Source organism: Miscanthus floridulus, chromosome 2, assembly GCF_019320115.1.
Source record: "Miscanthus floridulus cultivar M001 chromosome 2, ASM1932011v1, whole genome shotgun sequence".
In the NCBI taxonomy this organism is placed as follows: Eukaryota; Viridiplantae; Streptophyta; class Magnoliopsida; order Poales; family Poaceae; genus Miscanthus; species Miscanthus floridulus.
Window position 1 is genome coordinate 97,028,036 of NC_089581.1, and position 22,992 is coordinate 97,051,027.

A 22,992-nucleotide genomic window follows, 5' to 3' on the forward strand; every position below is an offset into this window, starting at 1 on the left:
TCTCTACACGTGCTACGGGCTCCACGCTCTACGTTATGGGTGGTCGGCTGCGATTCCTTGGTCACGCCCGTTCCTCCTACACGTGCACGGGCTCCATGCTCGGCGTTATGGACTAGCCAAGGCCGAGAAATCAGTAAAGAACTAACTGCTCGGACGCCACTTATATTACGTATATCTTCAAGTTATTTCGACAAACACCGAGCAGCACACGTTCTGCTCTATTCTCCATGGAGAAGACCCAGTCTCCGATCTCTCCCTACACGTGCCACGGGCTCCATGCTCTGCGTTATGGGTAGTCGGCTGTGGTTCCTTGGTCATGCCTGTTTCTCCTACATGTGCACGGGCTCCGCGCTCGACGTTGTGCAATTAGTTTCATAATTAGTCTATATTTAAAACTCCATACATGTATTAAACCTTCGATGTGATAGGAATTTTAGGAAGTAGGAACCAAATAGGCCTAAGACATTTTCATTACCTTTCTACGCCCATAAAATTATAATGGTAAGCACTGTGTACGAGTTTGAATTACCCGTCTACATTCAGGCGATAATTGCAGATGCACGTACAGTGCTTCTGTCACGTACGCCTGGTTTGTGAACATTGTCCACTTTCTAATCAAAATGTGTCAGGCACATCTGGCACAGAGTTTGTGCTGCTGAATTTGGTTCCATGTGCTCAATGCTTTGCTAAGAGCCTCTTTGGCAAGGCTCCTACAGGGGCTTCAGCTCTGGCTTCTACAGAAGAGCTATGTCAAACGCCTGTTTTGGAAAGGGCTCCGCATGGGGAGCCGATCAAGAGCCGGAGCCATTTTTTGCCTGCGCAGGATAAGCCTCAAAAACGAGATTTGCGCGGCTCCTTGCCGTGGGTTCACGTCGTCTAGTGCAAAGGAGCCGTTTTGCCAAACGTTTTCCAGAACGGCTTCAGCTCCTCTAGAGAAGCCGTTCCTTCAGAGGAGCCAGAGCCGGAACCATTTTCAGAGGAGCAAGAGCCCTGCCAAACACACCCTAAAAATAACAAATGACATGCGTGCATATAAATTAGAAGTCATTCCCTATCCATTTGTACCCAGTACCCACCACTGATACTCTCGTCCTAGCTGGTGCAGTTGTCGCACAACAACAGCATCCCTCTCGTTTACGTGTCTACTGCTGCCATTTCTCTTCTCCACCATCCTCCGTTTTCCCGCGCCTATGCTGTCCTACGTGACCCCTGATGCGAGGCTCCACCAGGTGCAAAAGGAACCTTCTAGATACCAAGTCCACATAGTGCTCGTCGAGCCGCCCCCCGAAACAGACACCCCACGCCATCACTGGGAATCCTTCTTGCCGACCACCTTGACAGACTCTGGCGAGCAACGCCTGGTGCACTCGTACACGAAGGTGTTCAGCGGGTTTGCCGCGAGGCTGACCGACTCCGAGCTGGACACGGTGACCAAGAAGATAGGGTTCGTGCGCTCGTTCTTGGACCGCACGCTGTAGCTTGCGACGACACACACGCCGGCGTTCCTAGGCCTGACGCGAGGCGCTGTTGGGTTCTAGAATAGCTCAGGGTATGGGAAGGGAGTCATCGTCGGGCTGCTCAACAGCGGCATCCACACGGCGCACCCTTCCTTCAACGACCACGGCGTCCCACCACCCCCGGCTCGGTGGAAGGGCACGTGCACACCGGGCTCCGTGGCCCGGTGCAACAACAAGCTCATCGACGCCAGGTCGTTCGTGGGGGGCAGAGATGATGGCGTCAGCGATGATGCCGGCCACAGGACGCACACGTCGTCCACGGCGGCGGGGAACTTCATCGATGGCGTGTCACGAGAAGGCCTCGCCGCCGGCACGGCGGCGGGGATCGCTCCCGCCGCGCACGTCGCGATTTACAAGGACGGGGTGGACGTGCTCTCCATCTCGCTCGGCGGCAGTGTGAGCTTCCCGTTCGACCAGGACCCCATCGCCGTCGGCGCGTTCAGCGCGGTGTCTAAGGGTGTCGTCGTGGTGTGCGCCGCCGGCAACAACAGCCCCGCGCCATCGTCCGTCATCAACGACACGCCGTGGATCCTCACAGTCGCTGCCGGCTCGGTGGACCGTACCCTCGAGGCGGACGTGGAGCTTGTCAATGGCCCCCATGTCGCTGGAGAGGCACTGACTCAGGTGAAGAACTCAAGCAGCCCCAACAAGCAATATCCTCTCCTCTCTCTGAGCAGCGGCGCCACTGCCTGTACGGTGATGACAGCAGCATCGTCGCCGGCAAGATCCTGGTTTGCGAGGCCACCGACTTGCCGACCGAGATGTCCAACATCCGTGACCTGCTGAGCGCTGGCGCGGCTGGCGTGGTGCTGACTAACTCCAACACCAGTGGCTACACCATAGTCGTCCGGGACTATGGCCCCGGCATCGTGCAAGTGAGCACCACCGCTGGAGTCAACATCATGCACCACACGATGACATCCACAAGGAGAAGGAGTTCCTCGGCCGCCGCCGCCTTCTTCACGTTCAACAGCACCGTGCTCGGTGCCCGTCCGTCCCCAACCATGGCCTCGTTCTCCGACAGGGGCCCAAGAGCGGTCACCCCCGGCGTGCTCAAGCCTGACATCCTGGCTCCGGGACTCAACATCCTCGTAGCATGGCCACCAGCAATGGGCGAGACAGAGACCAGCTCCAGTAGTAGCTCCGGCTCCGGGAGGTTCAACATCATATCCGGCACGTCGATGGTGACGCCGCACATCAGCGGCGTCGTGGCGCTCATCAGGAGCGCCCACCCGGACTGGTCGCCAGCGGCCATCAAGTCATCCATCCTCACCACGTCCGACGTGTTGACACCAACAGCGGGCCCATCTTGGACGAGCAGCATGACAAGGCCGACGGACACGCGATAGGAGCCAGACATGTGAACCCCACAAGCAGTGGTGGAGCGTGAAACCTAATATAGAGGGGTATTCACAATGCTAGATTTGCACATCACTGCCGGCATCATCACTGCTAGATTTATGAGAACTGACAATGATGTAACTGACAATGATATACCTTCACTGCTGGTTATGAGCTTAAAAATAAAAAATGATTGGGGCTGGGCTAAAACCGGTAGTGAAGGACCACATAACTACCGGTTTGTGGCTTGAACCGGTAGTGTTTTGGCGGACACTCATCACTACCGGTTTAAGCCTAGAGTCAATAGTGATTGGGCTCTATCATTGTCGGTTCTAGCCAAGAACCGACGGTGATAAGCCTACAACATAAAAGGCTACAGCCGTCCTCTCCTTCCTCCTCTCTTCCATCCTAAGAACAGAGACGCGCGTTTGGACCTTTCCCTCCATTGCTACAGCTGCTCTTCACCATGAAGCTAGTGCTTAGATTTTGAAGGATGGTTTGATCTTTTTCTTTAAGGTTAGTAACAAACATCGACTCCTTTGATTGTGTTGCTTATTTAGCTTCGTTTTGATGGCTACATTGCTTGATTCTTATTCTAGTTCTTTCTCTATTCTAGAGAGCACTTTTCCAATTGGACATTTGTGCCAGGCTCAAATTATGGTGAATCCATCATCCAAAAGGTTGGTGTCTATGAATACATTTAAATTCCTAGCTAATTATTCCATGGTGGTCAAGATCATCATTGTTAGTATGTGATACTATAATTAGTTCTTAGAAGTAGAGTAGAATAGTTGTTCTTCAATATTGTGCAATAATTATTTTTTACTACGATTTTCAATTTACAGGGCCGAGGCTACCAATTTCAATTTTCCAATAATTAGTGTACAATAATGTTTTCCAAAAATGGTACTTTTGAGCTACAATTGTTGTTCATGAAGCTCGATTTCTTATTAATTCTTTGTAATTACTGTCTCAGTATTTTTTTTGCAGAGATGGATCGAGAGTTGATGCATCTGTCCCGAATGGACAAGCGGTACATGCATGGCGTCAGCCAGTTTATCACCGATGCCAGAGCCCATGCTGGGAATGGAAACCCTATCTTCTATCCATGCAAAGATTACAAGAATCATAGGAACTTTCATCAAATTGAGTCTATACGATCACACTTGATTACCAGGGGGTTCATGCCAAACTATACGATATGGACTATGCATGGCGAGATTGGTGTGAATGTTATGCAGGAAAACGATGATGATGTGGACATACTTGACGTAGCCATCCACGATGCTGACGAGGAACCCGGTGTCAACATAGAACCTATGGCCACAGTTAATAATGTGTTTAGGAACACGCTAGCTGACGACACCGAGGATAATGATGGCATTTCTCAGCTGCTACGTAATGCAGAGACCGGATGTCTTAGTGAAAGACAGCTGAAAAAGCTAGAGAAAATAAGATAAGATAGCAAAACACCATTGTATAGAAATTGTCCAATGAGCAAACTGGAAGCCGATATCATGCTGTTAGAGTTCAAATCGACAAACGGATTGAGCGATAAAGGCTTCGATCAGTTGTTAGGTATAATAAGGAAAATGCTCCCAGAAACAAAAAAGAGTTGCCAGAAAAGACATGCTTGGCCAAGCAAATGATCTGCCCCATCGGCCTCGAGGTTGAAAAACTCCACGCATGTTCCAATGATTGCATATTGTACCATGGAGAAAAATACAAAGACTTGGACAAGTGCCCCAAGTGTGAAGTTCCACGGTACAAGGAAGGGTCGTCAGATGAGGGCACCAAGACCAAAGGAGGTCCCATAAAGGTCATTTGGTATTTCCCTATAGCTCTCCGGGTGCATAGGCTGTTGTATGTGCAAAGTCAGACAAGCTGTTGCGCTGGCATAGCAAAGAGCGTAAGAAAGATACAATGATGAGGCACCCTGCCGATGGGCATGACTAGAGGACTGTCAATACTATGTTCTATAAGGACATCGGTGGAGAGGTAAGGAACCTTTGGTTTGCTTTGAGCACAGATGGAACGTATCCTTTCGACCAGGCTAGAAGCAATCATAGCACCTAGCCAGTGACACTCTATATATACAACCTTCCACCTTGGATCTGTATGAAGCGGTCGTACATCTAGATGTCACTACTGAGCCAAGGGCCAAGACAGCCTGGAAATGACATCGATGTGTTTCTAGAACCAGTGATCGATGAACTAGTGGAGATGTTTAAAAAGGGTGTGCCGGATGTTTGTGATGAGTACAAAAAGGAACATGTCACGATCAAGGGAGTATTTATCGCTACAATCACCGACTTGCCAGGTCGAGGTTCGTTGTCCGGAGAGAAGACAAAAGGCTATACTGGATGTGTCAAGTACTTGGACGACACCGATGCGGTAAATCGGCCAAATAACTCAAAGATAGTTTATATGACACACCGTAGGTTTCTACCTAAGGATCACCCTTACCGCAGGAACAGAAATGATTTCAACGGTGCTATTGAGAAACGCTTAGCTCAAAAATATTGAGACGGGCCTGTGATACTTCGAGAACTCAACAAACTGGAGGTTGTCCTTGGAAAGGGGGGACAATGCAGTAGCAGCGCCTGATGGGAGCGTTTGGAAGAAAAAAAACAATTTTCTAGAAACTACCTTACTGGCCATTTCTGAGTGTACACCACTGTCTTGATCCCATGCACATCACTAAAAACGTGTGCGCTAACACTCTTAACACCTTGATGGACATCGGGGGGACATCGAAGGATTCACTAGCCACACGCCTAGACATGCAACACTTGGGAATCAGGAAGGAGCTGCATCTCGTGGAGCTAGAGAATGTCTAGTTCGAACTTTCGGTTACGTCATGGACATTGAAGAAGGAAGAAAAGCGTGCGCTTATTTCTTTCTTCAATGAACTCAAAGTCCCGACGGGCTACTATGCAAACCCGAAGAGGCTAGTGAACATGAGAGAACTCAAGTTCAACTATGGCTTTATGAAGGCCCATGACTGTCATGTCATTATGACTCAGCTGCTCCCTGTTGCCCTACGTGGTATTCTCCCCTCAAAGGTCTGTGCACCAATCATAAAGCTTTGCTCGTTCTTCAACGCAATCTCAAAAAAGGTCATTGATGTGTCCACGCTAGAGCAGCTGCAGCGGGACATAGCCAAAACTCTCGTTAGGCTTGAGATGCATTTTCTGCTGACTTACTTTGATATCTCATTGCATCTGCTTATTCATCTTGTTGACCAAATTAGAGCCCTTGGCCCAATGTACCTGCATCAGATGTTTCCTTTCGAAAGATTGATGAAAGTTTTCAGGAGGTGTTATGCAAGTCTTCTATGCAAGGGATAACAAGATAAAAGGAAAGCTAAAAGTAGTCCTAGAAGGGAAAAGGAAGATTGTCGGTGTCGATTGAGTGATGGACGAAGAAGACTACAGGGGCTATCAGGAAATGCATCCATTCGGGACAAACGTACCCCTACCTATCCTTCAAGAGGGTGACGAACCTGCTTACATACGAATTGATCACAATGAGGTCCTCATTGTAGATGCACCTAGAGATAGTTAGATTATTGTTAACTATGTAATCATTATGCAGATGTTGTATTAGTAATTCGCACTGAATATTTAATTTATATTTTATGCGCATCTCTACAATTTAATTATTGACTATGTAATCAAATATTAAGATGATGTTCACAAATACTATTATTTGATAATTATAGACCATTAATTAATTATCATAGAATTAAATAATCAAGACACAAATTTTTATGTTATTTTAGAATATAGACTAACTGCATTATTTCTATTAATAAATATATAAAGAAAAGCAAACTAACCGAACTCCCTATCCTAGCTTAGCGGTTAAGGCCGCACACTCTGCACTTTGAGACCCGCGCTCGAATCCTAGGCGGGCCAAACTTTTTTGATTTTGCATTTATTATTTAATAGTGCATTATGATGGGATAAAAGAAAAAAATAAAACCATTCTAACCGAACTCCCTATCCTAACTCAGCGGTTAAAGCCACGCACTCTCGACCCTGTGACCTGCGCTCGAATCTCAGGCGGGCCAAACTTTTTTATATTTTTTACAAAAAGGCTACGATGGCAGGCTCCAAACCGACAGTGTTTTTTTATATTTTTTACTAAAAGATGGCGGCAGGGCCCTTCACTGTTGGTTTTGGTTTTAAAACTGGCAGTGATAGCTTCTATCATAGTCGGTTGCTCAAACCGACATAAAAGGTCTAATTCACTATCGGTTTTTAAACTAAAATCGACAGTGATGTGTAGATGCTCCTCATATACCAACAGTGCTCCTATGACCATAACAGTTGGAACACTGCTCCCACCCACTCCAACAACTTTAGTTCAGAAATAAAAATGTACCACGACTGTTAGCCCCTATAAAATGGCCCTCGGCCAGGAGCTAGCCTCTCCATGCATGTTGGTTTTAGCCAGGCCTTATTAGCTATGTTACAATGTTTTCCTCTCACAGCAAACCACAGATATCGTTATGCATCGTAGTCCACCAAAATGGTGCACACATGACGTACTAGAAGAATGCTACTGAGGTACATAATTTTTTGTAATTTTTTGATGTATTTTATTACTATCTAAATAAATATATCGTTCTTGTTAAAACTTTCCCACTGTAGTATCTAAAAAATATCATTTACATATATGCACCTTCACTGTCGGTTCTATTTAGAAACCGACAGTGATAGCCACCTTCACTGTCGGTTCTATTTAGAAATCGGCAGTGATTGCCACCTTCACTGTTGGTTCTATTTAAAAACCGGCAGTGATATCCATGCCTCTCTATATAAAACAAACTGCCGGCCACATACATCGATCCCACCCACCCATGAACTCTCTCAGTCTCATTTCTCATGTTTCACTCTCACTTCTCAAGACATCCCCTCTCTCTCTATGTGATTTGATCATGGCTCCTGCATTTTTCAATGGTAATGATATGTTGTCTTCTCCAATATTGTATCTATATTCATTTGATCTATATTTATATTCATGTTTCTTTGCATTCTACATTTATATATATTCTTATTTCTTGCTTTCGATCTATATTTAATTATGTTGCCAAATTTTATTTGGAAGAATTTTTTTGTGCATATATTTTATGTTCATATTTTTTTGCATTTTATCGATTAGGTGGTAAGAACAACGAACCTCCCCCACCACAAGAACCAGGTTTTCACCCTGACGATGAGTCATTCGCTCCTAATGTGGCCATTCCATGGTTCTCTGTTCCAGCTATTGTATGAAATATTTTTCAACATCTTTTGTTTTTTGATGCTAACAAATAAGTGTAATTAGTTTAATATCATTGTTGCATGCATATATGTCGTAGACTATATCCCTAATAGATTGGCTGCGAACAGCACTTAGCTGGTTCTTTATCTCAGACATCGTCGAGAACACGGCATCTAATGCAAGTGGTCGGCTATGGACGTGTAAACTTAGTTTTTTCATCCCTGTGAGGGGTTCAAATCATCGGAACCATATCCACGGGACGGGAATACAGAGCCTGGACGTGATAAGTGCCCAATTAAGTGCCGTGCGCATCTATTTAGAGACACTTCGACGTATTTGCTATGATGTGCCTGATTTCTCGCACTTCAAGGCACTTGCTTTGAATGCTGATGATATTCCCGTCCCACAAGCAAGCAAATGGTTTACAAGCTACAACCATGCGAATGTGGTAAAATGGTCACTTATACCTGAGTCGTGGTTATTTGTTGTTTATTATTGTAATAATATTCTCTAATTTTTTTCTTTTTCTTCGCATGCAGATTGCGCTACAGGACCTTACCTATGCTGCATGTGGCTTGTGGGCCGTTCTAGACCAAGCTACGAAGCAACTCAGGTATAATTGGGACTTCTGCAATGGAAACCTCGGCTAGCTCACTATAGAAGGATGCCAGTACTGCATAAGGATTACTAACAGGGGCAGTGATCGTTCAATAGGTTATATCTATGGCCGACCATTCTTTCGGTATTGTGAGGCACGAGAGAGTGCACTCATACGGGTATTAGACTTCATCGATACAAGTGGATACATAATCCGTGACATCAACTACCATATATGGCTACAGAGGCATGCTAGTGTGCGTGGTCCGATCGATCCCGACAGTGATTCCGATAGTAATTAATGTTTATTTAGCTAGGTTTTCAAGGTCATAGTTTAATTGGGTTCTAATTTTAATATGTACGGCTTTGTGTGTTTAATTATTGCCACGCATGTAATTCGTGTAACATTTGTTGGGCAATTAGAAATATACATTCCGGTGTTGTATTGATCTCAAAATTATTCTTAGGCTTGCACATGCCACGTGTGAAGAAAACACCAAGTTTGGGATTTTCCGGAGATGGTTCGCTACTTTATGAGGTTTAATTGAATTTCCGCGCGACGAGACCGTTTAATTATAGGTTGAACTGAGTCTACCCACAAAAAGATCCAGAATGGTGCCAAACTTTTACACAGGCTCTAATATGCCCTAGGGATAAGAATTTTATGGAGGTGGATGAAAAAATCTATTGGGTCCAAGATGAAATTCACCCTCTTTTGTCTCATTTGGCACAAAGAAAAATATAATAAATAAAAAAATGATAAAAAAACCTAAGATCATGTGTGGGGTCTTAATTTGGGTGTATATGCTTGCCAAAAAAATTTCAAGTCATTTCGACATAGGCGGAGTATACATGCTTCATAGAGGTACATATGCCCTTTCATCGAACCATGACTATACATATAGGTTATCAAGGTTTCTGTAGCTCATAGGCATTTCGGTGTCGTATTGGTCTCAAACTCTTTCTTAGGATTGCACGTGCCACGTGTGAACGAAACACCAAGTTTGGGATTTTCCGAAGATGGTTTGCTACTTTCTAAGGTTTAATTGAATTTCCGCGAGACGAGACAGTTTAATTATAAGTTGAACTGAGTCTACCTATGAAAAGATCCAGAATGGTGCCAAACTTTTACGCAGGCTCTAATGTGTCCTAGGGATAAGAATTTTGTGGAGGTGAATGAAAAAATCTATTGAGTCCAAGATGAAATTCGCCCTATTTTGTCTCATTTAGCACACAAAAAATATAATTAATAAAAATAATTAGAAAAACCTAAGATCTTGTGTGAGATCTTAATTTGGGTGTACAAGCTTGCCAAAAAAATTTCAAGCCATTTCGACATAGGAATACATATGCTTCTATTTATTCAGTATATAAAAGAATTTTTTAATATATATAAACATCACTGTCGGTTTAAAAAAACCGACAGTGATGAGAAGAAACCGATAGTGATGCTTGTTATCACTGTCGATTTATTTTGAAAATCGACAGTGATATATAAAAAATTAAAAAAAATTGTGCCAGCCCTCGGGTTTGAGCTCGAGTCTCGGGCTACAGAGTTCAGACACTGTCGGTTTCTACTTACAACCGGCAGTGATATACCACCATCACTGTCGGTTTCTAACTAGAATCGGCAGTGATGAGGTCTGGTATAAAAGCCCGCCGCGGGTTGAAAAAATTCAACCCCACGCCAACCGTTCCCAGCCCCGCACTCCTCTTCTTTGACGCCGACGCCCGTGCACCGCCCCAAGCCGGAGCACCCGTCCACCGCCCCCCGCACCGCCGTTCCCAGCCCCGCGCTCCTCTTCTTCGACGCCGAGGCCCGTGCACTGCCCTAGGCCGGAGCAACCATCCATTGCCCCCCGCGCCGCTGTTCCTAGCCCCGCGCTCCTCTTCTTCGACGCCGACGCCCATGCACCGTCCCACGCCGTCCACCGCCAGATGCCGGAGCACCGCTGAGGCCTTCATGAGCGCGCACGGACAGCTGCTTTCCCACCCCACGGTGAGTGCATGGCTCACTACCCGCTAAGTGTTCGATGAAATGCCCCACGATTGTTGTCTTCCCAATAGCAGCCGATTCCTATTCGATTGAGTTACATGATGTTACTCCTTGGTTTAGCAATAGGTAGAGTGTCAATTGATTTTGATGGAATATATAGTATGCTTAAAAAAACATCTATAGATGTTTGTTCTAGAAAAAAAGTTAAAAACAACTTTTAAAATTGGCTCGGCAGCAGCAGCAAGTATGATTACTAAACCACATTGATCTCCGAATAATAGACAGTCCAATTATTGAGGTTATTTTTTTATCATGTCAAGGATAAAGAACATTAAATAGATTTAGTTTGGCCATATAACTTGAATAACAACTCTTGTTCAGTGAGTTACCATTATCACTTACCACATGCCTAATTTACTTAAATGTATAGGCAATCATGACATGGTATGTAATGTATGTTGGTCACATGCTTAGGATTTATCGAACCTGGAAAGATTGTTATGCTCAAGTCAATCGCTACCCTGGTAATTTGCATAAAAATACAACAAAGAAGCTGAAGTTTGAGGGCCTACTATAGTCATCTGGCCTATCTTGCAAACCATGAGCAACCGGCCTACTATGGTCCATGTGAGTCAATGAGAAGACATATCTAGGCCTCTATGGATATGACGTAGAAGACCTAAAATAGAGATTGATTGCTGTTTTCGACGAATTCACGATGAAGAAGAAAACCCACATATTTCTAGCCTACAACTGCGAGTATGTGTTCTCGGCTTTTAATTTTATGTTTTTTTCGTTAAGATTATTCGATAATTATGATTCTGTGATTGCAGCAACCATTTCGTCTTCATTTATGTTAATCTTGCTAAAAATCTGCTCGAGGTGTGGAACTCGAAGAAAAAATAATTTCATCATCTCGATGCACTGGTGGCAGTGCTAAATTAGTAAGCGATCCTAATAACTATTATTTTCTAATCACACATGCCGTTTTCTAATATTCTCCTTTTAATGTTGCTCAGTGTCTAAAGAAGACATATCGGTGGGACGCCGGTCCCATTCAAGGTTACCAAAATGGAGGAGAAGTACCTATCACAGTCGGCGGGAAACAATGAATGTAGGTTTTATATAATATGGGCAATGCTTCGCTACATCGACGAGAAATCGGAAGAAGCCGATAAGTTGGTGTGTATAATTTCCATTTCATTTATGTCTGTTAATAATTTAACAAAATGATTTACTGTTTCTCTTTGGATATCATTTTTTTGAACGACAGCGCAAGAAATATAAGCACGAAAGACTGCTAGATATGGAGATCGTCGCACTACAATCAGAGCTGACAAAATTCATCTTAGCCGATGTATTAGAAAAAGATGGAGTATTTTTCATTGCACAATCCGTGAAGTACAAGGATCAGTATGGCCCAAAGCGGTTCGCCAAATTATTGTAAGAAGTCTGAGAAGCATGTGTGAAGTCCAAGAACATTTCTTTTTTATTTTGAGGGATCGAGATGTGGATAAGAATATTTGAATTGTAATCGTAACATTTATAATGTTTAATATTGATGGACTTATCGTCTACGTAGCGTATATAAAGCGAAACCCGATTCCACGAAAAAAATATAAATTAAAATAAATTATAAAACAATAAAATACGAACATGCCATCACCGTCGGTTAGCAACAAACCGGCAGTGTTGTCGTAACCATCACTGCTGGTTAGAAGCAAACCGACAGTGTTGTCTTGCTCAACACTACCGGCTTGAACTATGAACTGACACTGATAGTTACAAGAACACTGCCGATTTGATCCATGAACCGACAGTGTAGGCTTGCTCAACACTGCTGGCTTGAGCCAAGAACCGACACTCTTAAAGCAACCGTCACTGTCGGTTTGCACTACAAACCGGCAGTGTTGTTCAACTAGACACTGCCGGGCGGAGCTATGAACCGACACTGTTTTCTGTATATCAGTGTCGATTTTTAAGGACTGGCAGTGATGTCAAACCCCATCACTGCCGGTATGCCACTATCGGTTCAAAATCTGGCAGTGAAGTGGGTTTTTGAACCGGCAGTGATGTCCAGATCTGGGGTAGTGATTTGTCAAATTCGAGACAATATACAGAGAAGTTCCATAGAAATAAGTTTTGGTTCTAAACAACATGGTCTATAAAATAGAGCCGAACGAGCGTGGGCGTGGGGGTGCCGCTGCCCGCCGGCCGGGGCCGATGATGAGCATAGCCTCTGGCTTCCGGCTCGTCGCTTTATCGTCGTCTGTGAGCCTCCACCGGCCATCTTGGCCACTCGGTAGATGTGGATTATTTTCTTCCCCTTTGCTTTGCATGTTGAGCAATGCCAGGTCCGAGGTGCCACCAGTCATGTGGCTCCTGCTTGCATAATGGGCTGGCTTGCATGTGGCCGCTGGCCCATCGCCTTTACCTTGTGGGCTGAATTAGCTAGCTTAGTCATCTAGACTTGTACATCAACACAGATACGCTGCACAGCAGCATAGATCTTCATTTCTTTTTTTGCGTGGCAAGCGGGGCCGCAGCCTTCTGTGGCCATAACATGGCTCCGCCCGTGCCCACAAGAGCCGACCCTGGCCTGGTCTACGACCTCAGCGTGCCTGAGTATGCCGCCTACCTCTGCGCGCTGCTCGGCGACCGCGCCCAAGCAACCATCGTGCGGAACGCGAGCCTGAGCTGCTCCAAGCTGCCCAAGACGGCCGAGGCGCAGCTGAACTACCCCACCATCACCGTGCCTCTACAGCCGACGCCGTTCACGGTGAACCGGACGGTGACCAACGTGGGCCACCGGAATCCACGTACACGGGGAAGGTGGACGTGCCGGGGTCGTTGAAAGTGCAGGTCTCACCGACGACGTTGGTGTTCTCCAAGGCGGGAGAGAAGAAGACGTTCAGCGTCACGGTGAGCGGCCAGGCAACTGGGGGCCAGGATGTTGTGCAGGGGAGTTTGAGCTGGGTGTCTGGGAAACTTGCGGTGCGTAGCCCGGTCCTCGCCGTCGCTGGCCTCAACAGATCCTTTGCTCTCGTGAACAGTGTTTGTACCGAGAGCACTATATATGTATGTAATAATAATAATAGCTTACGTGTGCATGTCATGTGGAACGATTTCAACAGTAATAACTTACGCGTCTATAGTATCCCATGCACTGTTCTGCGTCACTTCTGTATTGTGCTCTCCTAAAATCACGGGAACTGTAGAGTTACAACCGTTACTCTATTCTGCTCATCTACTTTTCAGCCGACTTATGTTTATTTCGGCTTACTCTCCATCACAAAAACACTATTGAATTGGTCGAAATACCACCAGAACATGGTTTGGAAATTAACCAATCCTGAGTGTTCTAGGAAAACCGACCTAATAGCCTTCTCAAAATTACTTTGTCAAATTACAAAATACTCCTAGATTTTACCATTGTGTTCCTCTATGTGACATTAGAGCTCTGCCAAAATTGGGGAATTGTGTAATTACAATAGTGCTGATAAAAAAACTGGCAAATCCTGGATGTTCCTTGTGGCTTTATCAAATTATGAATTGGATTTCATCATTGTGTCTTTTCATCGAGAAAATCGAAGTGCATATATAGAATGTCAATTTGAATCCTAGATGAGAGAATTACGACTTTGGCAAGATAGCCATGGAAACCAGTCAAGTCAATTTTGGTAGTTTATTAAATAGAGTTTGAAGTTGTGTTTGATATGAAAATTATAAAAGTTTCAACTCCTCTGGGCAAAACCTCTCCACCCCATTAGATACTTTGGTATTCCCATGCATGATCACAAGCTTTTGAACAAGGATTGTTTGGTCATATATATATTTTTTTAGAAAAAGCTAGGTAGTTGGAAAGGTAAACTCTTATCAGCTGGAGGGAGACTAGTGCTGATTAATTCAGTTTTTAACTAGTCTAGCCATGTACATGCTTTCCTTTCTTTGAAGTCCCCATGGATGTGTTAAATAAATTAGACTATTACCGTTCCAAATTCTTTTGGCAATGTGATGAACATAAAAAGAAATATAGATTCACTAAGCGGAGTATTCTTTGTAGGCCTAAAAAATTTGGAGGATTGGGGATCCAAAATTTGGATATCCAAAATAAATGCCTTTGGACCAAATGGTTGTTTAAACTTACTAATGAAAAGGGTGTTTGGCAAAGCCTTATTAAAAGGAAGTAATTGTCCAATAAAACTCTTACCCACAACCAGGGGATTTCACATTTTTAGTGTGTCCTTAGGAAGGTCAATGATTAACTCCATGCATGTGGTCACTTCCGTGTTTGTGATGGGTCCCGAACTAGATTTTGATAGGATACTTAGATAGGTGACAAATCCTTTAGTGGTGCACACCCCACCCTCTATAAAATTGAGAGGAGAAAAGACGCTACAATATCACATACATTAAGCTCTATACTGCCTTGGTTGACTCTAATCTATATGATTGGCTTGATTTGTTGACCAAAATAATTTCATTAAAGCTTACAAGTGGAGATGACTTTTATTTGGGATTTGTGTAACAAGGGTACTTTCACTTCAGGCTAGGTACCTTTTTTTACCGAAAACAGAGCAATGAACCAAACTTTCGATCTTTGTGTTTTGGCTTTGGTTTTTATCATGGAAAACTTCGGTCATCAGTGTCGGAGTGTCTTGGCTCCGGTTTCCACGGCTCCTACACCGAACTAAGGGGTGTTTAGGACAACTCCACTCCATGTTTTTCCAGCTTCGCTCAACGTTTTTAGCCAAATATATATGTTCAGCTGCACGCACTCTGCTCGAGAAAAAAAGTTGAAGTTGTGAGAGCACTTAAAGGGATAATTCACAAACTCTAGGTTTTTTTGTGGATCATCTCTCCACGATGGAATTTAGTTTTTTTTGGAGCTACTTCATGGTAGAATTTGTGTAGCAGAGTTTGTGTATCAATGCCAGACACGCGCCTAACCCAACCCTTGAACTCCGCAATTCCTCGTCCGCATTTGGCATTATACTTGGCCATAAGGCCCAAGGCCCAATGGCCCGGCCCATAGCCCGCTCTTTCGGCCTGGCCCAGGCATGGCACAAGCCTGGTGCCCATTAGGCCCAGGCCCGCCCGACCCGACCCTAGGGCCATGCCTGGGCCACTCCCTACAGACCCGACACGATCTGGAGAAGGTCGGTTAAGGCCTTTCATAGCCACCTTCATCTTAGTATAAAAACTAAACCCTAATTCCTAATTCCCACATCCCGCTGCCGCACCCCGACTCTGCTCACGCAGTCACGCGTAGTGTGACTCCGCTCGCACCCCGCTGCTACCTCCTCACTTTCCTCCGACTCCGCCCAATGCTCTGTCTCTCTTCCTAGCTTTTTTCTGCTCTGCACTCAACGGCCAGTGCCTGGCGGCGGCGGCGGCAGCTCCTCCCGCGGCGGCGTAGCAGCACCTCCGTTTGATGGCCAGCACCTGGCGGCGGTGCAGCAACAGCTTCCTCGGTGGCGGTGGCCAGAGCGCTGCGTCGGTGGCAGCGTAGTAGCTCGCCCCTAGGCCGACCGGCACAACATGCTTTGGTGTGCCGACGGGCCGACACGGCATGACACAGGGCCTTTAGGGCGGTGCCTGGGTCATTGGTGCAACCCATGGGCTGGCACGACATAACACGATAGCCCTCACGGGCTAGGCCACCTTCGGGCCGTGCCTGGCCGGGCGGCCGGAATGCCATCTTTTGGCATTCCCGTCCGCTCTCCTCAGGCAGCAGGATCCAGTTTCCTCTTTGCAGCCCCCCAAAGCCTAGGCCCAGTTTAGTTGCCGAAAATTTTGGCAAAACGATACTGTAGCATTTTCGATGTTATTTGGCAATTAGTGTCCAATCATAGTCTAATTAGGCTTAAAAGATTCGTCTCGTGGATTTCGTCTAAACTATATAATTAATTTTATTTTTTATTTATATTTAATGCTTCATGCATACGTCCAAAGATTTGATGTGACAAAAAATCTTAAAAAATTTGACGTTTTGGAGGAGAACTAAACAGGCCCTAGCACCGAAGGCCCAAATCAAACAAGCTAGCTAGCCACCTACAACATCACGTACCTATTCTAATTCTAACCGGTTCCACTCAAAAAAACAAAAAAACTATTCGAACCGGCATCCACGAACGCACACATCTCTCAGCCTCGCACCTCTCTCGAGCCGCCGCTGCCTTCGCCGGCGTCGACGATGAGCGACTATGGCCACGGCGGGGGGCAGATGCGGGGCAACCCGGACTCCCGCCCCAGGGGCCAGGGCCAGCGCCCTCACGTCCAGCAGCTCAAGCTCGTAAGCCACTGATCCCCTCCTCTCCCCCCCGCTAAACCCTAAACCTAGCTGCCTGATTCGTCTCTGATCCGAGGTTTGGTTTCGCTTCGCTCGCAGATGGGGCAGATCCACCCGACGGGGCTCACGCCCAACCTGCTCAAGCTCTTTGAACCGCGGCCGCCGCTCGAGTACAAGCCCCCGCTGGAGAAGCGCAAATTGCCGGCCTACACCGGTGAGTCGACGGATCATGGGATTGTCTATCAGATGTTTTCAAGGGTTTGCTCACTGACTGACTGATGTGGCTACTAATTTGGATGCAGGGATGGCACAGTTTGTATCGCACTTTGCTGAGCGCGAGGATCCAGAGTATGCTCTGCCGGTGCCTAAGTGTGAGACCAGGGTATGTTTTTGTCTATATGCTGAGTGTCCTAAGGTGTGCCTGCTATCATATCTGTACAGTTTTCTCTAATCAGATTTTGTGATTGGGTTTCTGAGGTAGCCGATTATGCTGCAGTGCAAGTGCCCAACTGTATGGTGCGTCATGTATTTTGTTATAATAAAGGATTGCATCTTGTTGAAACAGTAGCTTCCGAAACCAGCTTGTAGCACATGGTATTTAGGGCATTACCGGTCAACTTTGGTAGTTGCTTCCGCTACAAAAGCATGCATGGTTTGATTATGTCCCAGATATTTTAATGTTTTGAGATTTGAGATGATATCATGCATCCAACTGTGTGAAGGCACTGTCGCACTTCTTTCTGCTGAGATCACATGGGCCTAAATCATTCTTTCTCCATTTTGGGGCATATCATAACATTGTTTTACGCTTTTACTATTTTATTTTTATCTTGTACCTGATTATTATATATGCTCTGTATACAGGCTGAGAAGAAGGCTAGGATTCGCAATAATAAGCTTGAGCAAGGTGCAGCTAAGGTTGCTGAAGAGCTTCAGAAGTGTAAGTTCTTACTTAAGGCATGGTGTCGCTCCAATTCTTTTAAAATGATGGATGTAATAACATCATTGTTCTGATTTGGTTTTATGCAGATGACCCACAAAGTGATCCCAATGCTACTGGAGACCCATACAAAACACTCTTTGTTGCTAGACTTGTAAGTAACTTTGCTTGAAATCATTGGCACATTCCTTAGTCTGTACTCATAAAAATGAGATGGCAAGTTATCTTTGGAACACCAAGATAATTGGCTTTGCCATTGTTGCAGAACTATGAGACGTCTGAGCAGAGGATCAAACTGGAGTTTGAAGGTTATGGTCCTATTAAAAGGGTAAGTAATGTGGTAAATTCCTGTGCAGGTGAAGTTATTGCACTTTGGTAATTTTTTTTTTCAGTTATTTTAAAATGCAAACATTCATCGGCCAAAACTGAAGGGCGGGCTTGGTGCAAGCGGTAGAGTCTTACCGCCTGTGACCGGAAGGTCCCGGGTTCGAGTCGCGGTCTCCTCGCATTGCACAGGCGAGGGTAAGGCTTGCCACTAACACCCTTCCCCAGACCCTGCACAGAGCGGGAGCTCTCTGCACTAGGTACGCCCTTTCTTCATCGGCCAAAACTGTGGAAAGGTTGCCTCTCATTAGTTTATGGCTTCCTTTTAAGCTCCTCCGACAAGTGTTTGCCACACCAGGGGTCCTTATAATTGCTCTGTGTCTCCATTTCATATCTAGAATCAAAAGTTGCTCTTCTTCATTTTCTTTCTGGTTTCTGAAAACTTACTTGGAAATGCTTTCAAAGAAACTGGGAACTCTGTTTCAATTTTCGTAGTCATTTTTGGTAAACTTAGCATCAATGTTTTAATTGAACTTTGGGTTTTTGGAGCCAACAACTTATTTGCTCTGTTTCATGAACAGGTATTTAGTGTTTGCTCTTGAATGTATCCCATGACAACTTTTTATGGTTTTTGAGCTGTGAATTTGATCATTTCTCTGTACTTCATTTTACTTGAATACTTAATTATGAAATTGGTTATAGAATAAAATATTTTCAGTAGTTTTATACAGTTCAACACAATGATGTAAAATGTTAGCTAGTTAAGGGTATTTAAACATCAGACAAGAAAATTTTTGTGGGGAGGGGTGTGTGGAGTAAATCTTGTCAGTTGTGTTGTGCTAAACTAAGGAAATATCAATCATCTCTGTGAGCACAGAAGGTCTACAACTGTACAGAGTCTCTTTTTAAGCAATCTTTATACCTTTGAGGTCTTAGATGGAATACATTTCAAATGAAAAATTATATAGGGTTCAGTCATATGTATGCTCGCTGGTAATTTTGTTAGACTTCTGCTCTGAATCATTGGAAAGCTGTTTTAATATGTGCATGGTTGATATAACCAATTAGTGACAAGGCATCTCTGGGAACACAAATATGCGTAAACAGGTAACTGTCTGCACCTGTCTGTGGGGTTCTCTATTTCCTAGTACTTTTTTGTTGTCATCAAGAAATTTCTTGAGGAGAAGAGCAAATTGCTTCTAACAAAGGTAGTAAATGGTTGAGTTGTTCACTCATTCGACAAATTTGCATCTACCATATTGGTAAGATTGAAAAATGCTGACAGTGGCACAAATTAGCATAGATCACTTTGTATTTTTCAAAAAGCAGCTTGTCTGAAGACAGGGATTTTCTACGGTATGTAGGCTTAATTGGGTAGTTTTGCTGGTGAGTATAGTATTTATAGTTCCTTCAGTTTAGCTATTAACAGATCCGTTGATTTTGTCCATAAGGGGTATACATCACTCACTTGGTATTATCACCTTTCTGTTAACTTTGTTATCATTCTGTTCGTTTGGTAAACGAAGGCTGAACAAATTTCACCGATGGAGGGCAACTTGTTATAGTATTTAGCATGGTTTTTAAGTCGTCGCCTAGGCGTCCAGGCGCTCGCAGGGAGTAAGGCGTCCCCGACGCCTAGCCAAAAGCAGAGGAAATCGAAAGGGAGAAGCCATGCAGCTACCTCCTCGCTCGTCCCCATCAAATTCGGCGCCACCTGGGTCATCTGCGGCGGAGGCGGCGGTTGATGGAGATGGGGATCTGAGGGAGCAGCAGCAAGAGGTAGGGAAGGAGCGGAGGGCAGGCTGAGCGCACGCAGCCAAGAGCAGCGCGAAGGAGGGAGGGCAGCGCTGTTCCTGCGTGAGCCACGAGGGAGGAGATGTGGCGGCGCTAGATGCGCTGGCGCTGCGCCTGCCTGGAGGAGGGGGATCTGGCGGCGCTGCATCTGCAGGAGATACGACAGTGTTGCGCTTGCGCCTGCGTGATGAGGGATGCGTGCGGCGGCGCTGCACCTGTGTCCGTGAGATGAGAGATGACCTGAGAAGATAAGGACGCACTCTTGGGCTGCCTCTTGGGCTGCCTATTGGGCTTGGCCAAGTACTTCTCTTTACATTTGCCTTTTTCTAGTTTTTCTTTTTCCTTTTTTTTCTTTTTCTTGCCTATTCCCTGCTGCTATTTTTCTAATTCTTGGGATGGTAAGGCGTCGCCTTGCCTCGCCTTATGGTCGCCTAGGCGTCGCCTAGTCGACTCGAATGAGTGGCTCGCCATGTCTCGCCTTGCCGCCTTAAAAACCATGGTATTTAGTTCTATCGTACACCCTTTTTCTTTAGTAAAATTCCCTGGTAAGGGGATATCCAATTTATTTCCCAATGTATGCCAATCGGCCAGACAGCGCTTTTCCTCCAACTGTGTTGATCTGTGCTGGATTTCACTCCTCGTGTCGAAGCTCTACATGTGCAAGGTTAGCATGGCTGTTTTAGGCTTTATGCCTGTCTGTCGTGCACCACTAAAAATTAAAAGAACAGCAAACACAATTACAACTAATAATATATCATATTCCTAAGTTCAGTGGAACTTTTGTATTGAATATTATTTGATTACTATATTTGATCTTTGAAGGGCGGACCTGGTGCAAGCGGAAGGTCCTGGGTTCGAGTCGCGGTCTCCTCGCATTGCACAAGCGAGGGTAAGGCTTGCCATTGACACCCTTCCCCAGACCCCGCACAGAGCGGGAGCTCTCTACACTGGGTACGCCCTTTACTATATTTGATCTTTGCAGGTTCGTCTTGTAACTGAGAAAGATACAAGTAAACCTATAGGATATGCATTCATAGAGTATGTGCACGCACGTGACATGAAAAGTAAGGTTCTCTTTTTTGTTGCAAATTTCCCATTTGGTTTATTTTTTACTCTCCTTATAACTTACATTTTCTCTGCTAACTTGGGTTCTCACCAGATGCTTACAAGCAAGCAGATGGGAGAAAAATGGACAACAAGAGGGTATTAGTTGATGTTGAGCGTGGTAGAACTGTTCCAAATTGGCGTCCCAGGAGATTGGGTGGTGGGTTGGGATCAAGCAGGATGGGTGGTGCTGATGCTGACAAAAAGGATTCCGCTAGGTACATCTGTTTTCTCATTTTGATCACCTGTAAAAAGTTATTGCTTTTAGAAAGAGGCACTGGAGTCAACTTATCACTAATGCTTATATGTGTTTGCTTTGCTTCTACATGTTTTTGTTCCTTTTGTCTTTGATATGCTTTTCTGTATGAAGCCTTCTGTACCATCTGATACATTGACACGTCATTGTTGATGTTGAAAGTTGCTACATTTAATTTAACACATGTGCATATCTTATTACTAGGGAGCAACAGCATGGTGGACGCCCTAGATCAGAAGAGCCTAGGAGGGATGATCGTCGTGCCGATAGGTAAGCCATGCCAAATTAAAGGGATTGTTGCATTAATGTCATAGTTTTGATGCTTATTAATTGCTTGTTTCTGCAATTATTTTCACTCAAAGGGATCGTGAAAAATCTCGTGAAAGGGTACGTGAGGAGAGGACCCGTGAACGTTCACATGACCGGACTCGTGATAGAGATCCACAAGATGAGAAGCATCACCATAGAGACCGTGAGAGGACTCGGGACAGGGAGAGGGGAAAGGACCGCGAAAGAGACCATGGCCGTGACCGTGATCGTCGCGACAGGGACAGGGATCGTGGTCGGCACTATGATAGAGAAAGGGACCACGCTCGCTCTCATGATCGCCATCGTGAGAGAGGCAGGGACCGTGGTGAAAGAGATTATGAGTGCACCAGTCATGAACGTGACCATGGTCACATGCATGAGAGGGATGCAGACTATGGCAATGGTGGGACAGCATGACAAAAATCTGTCTAGTTATGGGCAGGATTATGGCTATGGTCAGTATGAGCAACACAAAGGTCATGACGCATATGGTTATGGTCAAGATGGACGTGGGCATGAAACTGAACTCTCAAAGCGGCATGAGCAGGAGTATTATCGTGTTGACTCATGGTAAAATGGAAGGCAACTATCAGATGCAGCCAAACAATGCTGAACCAGAAGGCCCTGAGGAAGGTGAGGCATACGAGGAAGGCGACTACCAGTATCACCGGGCTGGTGAATCACATGAATGAAGCTTGATTGCAGCGTTGAGATTTGCCTGCAGCTTTATACTGATACAATACAATGATGATTTCAAAGTTGGTTCTTTGTATGAATTAGTTTCAGCTGCATAGTGCCTGTCAGTTATGTTCTTCCATGTTGGGAAATTTTCAAAAGAAAGCAAAAGCATGCCCAATTTTGGAATTTGAAGCCTGTGGCTGCCAATTTCTTGTGGAATAAGATGTTAGTGTAATCTGGTTGTGGAGATTCATATCATTTGCCCTCATCCTTGTACTCTTTTGTTATCTGTTAAAAAGTTTTGTATGACAGATCCTTTAAATTATTTGTTCCAACTTTTTGCAGAACATCAGAAATGCTGTCCCATTTCGTCTTCTAACAAAATGGCACATAATGTATCAATCACAGGGGGGATAAGGTAGCTGAGGGCTGTACAGTCCGGCATTTCTTTTTTTTGCTGACACGTACGCCAAAGAAAAGTTAATAACAATTGCTGCAACCTCTGTTCCCTACACCCTAGCACATAGGTCTCATCAATAAAATCTACTTCTTGATGTTTTGTTGGTTTAATAC

The 22,992-nt window shown here is 45.1% G+C and overlaps 2 pseudogenes; both read left to right on the top strand.

Annotated features, from left to right (window-relative positions):
* The first annotated feature begins 1,190 nt into the window (after window positions 1-1,190).
* On the top strand, window positions 1,191-13,923 carry LOC136536804 (subtilisin-like protease; annotated as a pseudogene).
* Window positions 13,924-16,809: 2,886 nt separating this feature from the next.
* LOC136526825 (U1 small nuclear ribonucleoprotein 70 kDa-like) lies at window positions 16,810-22,744 on the top strand (annotated as a pseudogene).
* Window positions 22,745-22,992: the final 248 nt, after the last annotated feature.